At 32.6% G+C, this 3,327-nt stretch overlaps 1 pseudogene; it reads left to right on the top strand.

Annotated features, from left to right (window-relative positions):
- The first annotated feature begins 2,491 nt into the window (after positions 1-2,491).
- LOC148546801 (uncharacterized) lies at positions 2,492-3,050 on the top strand (annotated as a pseudogene).
- The last annotated feature ends 277 nt before the right edge of the window (positions 3,051-3,327 follow it).

The raw sequence follows: 3,327 nt of genomic DNA, 5'->3' as shown, positions 1-3,327 counted from the left end.
TGTGAGAAGAAGACCGATAGAACATCCAGTCAGGAGGGTGGATGAGATGGAAGATGGACAAAGGGCGAAAGGCAGAGGAAGACCTAAGAAGACTATCCATGAGGTGGTCAAACGAGACCTACATGTAAACGGTCTCTCTGTAGACATGATACATGACAGAGCACAATGGCCTCGTTTGATTCATGTAGCCAACCCCACTTAGTGGGACAAGGCTTTGTTGTTGTTGTTGTTGTTGTTGTATATATATATATATATATATATAATTTATATTTTTAATATGTATTTTGTATTTTAATATATATTCTATACTATTGACTAATTTTATAACTGATTTTGATGTACACATAACAACAAACAACAATAAAGCCTTGTCCCACTAAGTGGGGTCGGCTACATGAATCAAACGACGCCATTGTACTCTGTCATATATCAAGTCTACAGAGAGACCGTTTACATGTAGATCTCGTTTGACCACCTCATGGATGGTCTTCTTAAGTCTTCTTCTACGTTTCGCCCTTTATCCATCTTCCATCTCATCCACCCTCATGACTGGATGTTCTATCGGTCTTCTTCTCACATGTCTAAACCACGTGAGACGCGATTCAACCATCTTTTATGATGTACACATAACATGATAAAATTTTAAGTTAACTTAAATGAGACAAATAGGTTAAAAATTTTATTTTATTTTTTTGTAAAAAGATGAATTTTTTAACTCAAGTACCCTTTCTTTTATTTATCTTTTTTTTTTAACCAAAAATAGGGACACTCGAATCCGCAACTTCTTAAATAAATATAAGGAGATTATGTCATTTGAGATATAACTCATTTGCCTTTATCTACTTGTTTGATCATACATCACTCATATACTGTATTCTTTTTCTTTTCTTTTGTAAATAAGAGCTGAATTTTATTAAACGAAAGATAATAAGTATAAATGACAATAAGTGCAGCATCACATCCGTACATTGTAGAATATTATATTACAAATAAATCAAAGGACAATTTACTTTAATAAATTATTTTTGGGAGAGATATATATTATCCAAATGTTCTACTTGCAAAAAAGTTAGACGATTTCGATCCTGATTTACATCTATTTAATTTGCTAAAAAGCTGTAACGAGTTACCATTTACATATAATTTGCGAAATTCTAAATCGGATTAAAAGAGCTTAAAAATTAAACAATTTATAAGAGGTTAGGACGAATTAGTAATTTACAGCGAAATAGCTTGACAATAAGGAGAAAGGAGATCGTGATTGAGTGGTACGAATTACGGCGAAGGAGAATTCGACAAAGGAAGGAGTAATTCGTTGGAGATGCTATAATCCACTCACGTTTAAAGTGTACTTATACACTCATCACAAAGTGATTCGCTGCAGAGAGCCACATATTAGTATTTCAGGAAGTGATTCTCTCCAACCTCCCACGAACTACTATTGTGTCATGCTAGACGTAGTAATTAGTTTGAGGCACAATGTCCACTTAATCATTTTTCTCTCCAGCAGATATGTGTATTTATAGTTCATTTTGAATCCATCAAATTATATAAATTCCTAAAAAGGACAATCATATAACCTATTTGCAGTTAGGATGTTTAGGTAATTTGAGTTTCCAATTATTTTACTTATGAAATTTGCCCTAAATCAAATATACATACCGACACTAAATTGTGTGGCTAATTCTATAGTATTTATAAATTTTTGTCTAATTTAATAAATTTTAATTTTTTAAAAATTATTTATTTTTATATCTTTTAAATTAAATAATAATTTTTAATTTTTTTTAATAAATAAACACCACCTTTTAGTATAATATTGACCAAATTGTGTATCGGTCTCTGAACTCAAACACTTTGACACTGTTTGTAGCACAGGGAATGTAATTGCCACCTATCTTAGCCTTGCACTCTACGGGTTTTGCAGGAGACTAAGCTATGGTGGAGGCCCAATTCTAAGCTAAGACCTGTCAAAAACAAGGTTAAAGACTAATATAAAGGCGGAGGCCTAATACATAATAACTCCGAAATGATTACAAATTAAATATCGTCATGCATAGCAAATTAGCAACTAAGATTTTGATTGGATGGTTAAATATGTTGTATCTAAATTTAAATTTTGGTGATGACTAAATAATAGATAAAATTTTTAAATATGTGTATAAATATGGGATTTAATGCCTAAAATTGAGAGTTATCTAACTCATTTGACAAAAAAAAAATATCAACATGTATATAATTGTTATTTGGCATATCAATTTTCTTTTATTTTTTTTGTCAAATCTATGAAGATTGTAGATAATTTTAGAAGAAAATTTAAAAACATAATTAAAAAAAAGTGGTATTATTAATTTGAAAGTGGAATTATCGTCTTTCTATAATTATTTGTATCGTTCTTCTTACAACTTTAAAAATTTGTGATAAATAATTTCATAATACGGTATCAAGCTCTTTAATATGACACAGAATTGGATGGATTGGCATTGATTCTATGAAGCACCACCGCTAACCCCAACCCTTTATCATATACTTGGTGGTTGTGTTACTAACATCAGAGAACCTAAAATCAAGGAAAAGCAGAAACCCGTAAAAGGAGAGTGGAAGCGCCCGAACCCCTATTCTCTGCTCCACCGTGGCCCGTTGTGTCATCATGGAGTTGCGTGGCTTCCAACCCATCCCCCTCTCACTGATGTCGACCTTTTCCCTCTACTCCACATTGTGTGAAACCCCTATCCCTCCTTCACGATGTGCGAAACCCATCCCATATTCTTTGTTCCACCGTGTGCCTCTGTGTCGTTGAGGAGTCGCGTGACTGCTCATACATCCTCCTCTCACCGTCGTTGACCATTCTCCTCTCCTTCACCATGCGTGAAACCCTTATTCCCACCTCCACCGTGCGCGATCTGAGCTATCGCGGCCTCTCTCCGGTCACTGGTTCATTCTTCCATCAAAATTTGAATTCTATTTTGATCAAAATTTTCTATATCTTGTTGGTTCATATTATGCTTTTAGGTTCATTTGATTCAGATTTTGCCTATATCTTCTACTAATTCAGGTTAATTATGGTTGTGTAAAGTTAAAGGAATTGAAGGTACTATTATTTTTATTTATTATGTGCTTTGTATTGAGTTTTTTAGTTTGAGTAAATAAATGTAAATAGTTAATCATTGTTTTGATGGTTTATTTATCTTTGTTGAGTCTTTGATGGATTCAATTTCAATAATATAATAATATTTGATAGTCAGTGGAGTTGTAAGAAAAAATAATTCTTTGATTATTAGGGGAATGCTTGAGCTAGAGGTTTATTGTTACTAATTAAATTTTGAT

The sequence above is a fragment of the Arachis ipaensis genome, chromosome B9 (genome assembly GCF_059453495.1).
Source record: "Arachis ipaensis isolate K30076 ecotype BB chromosome B9, ASM5945349v1, whole genome shotgun sequence".
Lineage (NCBI taxonomy): Eukaryota > Viridiplantae > Streptophyta > Magnoliopsida > Fabales > Fabaceae > Arachis > Arachis ipaensis.
This window is presented reverse-complemented; position numbering and strand designations above follow the sequence as displayed.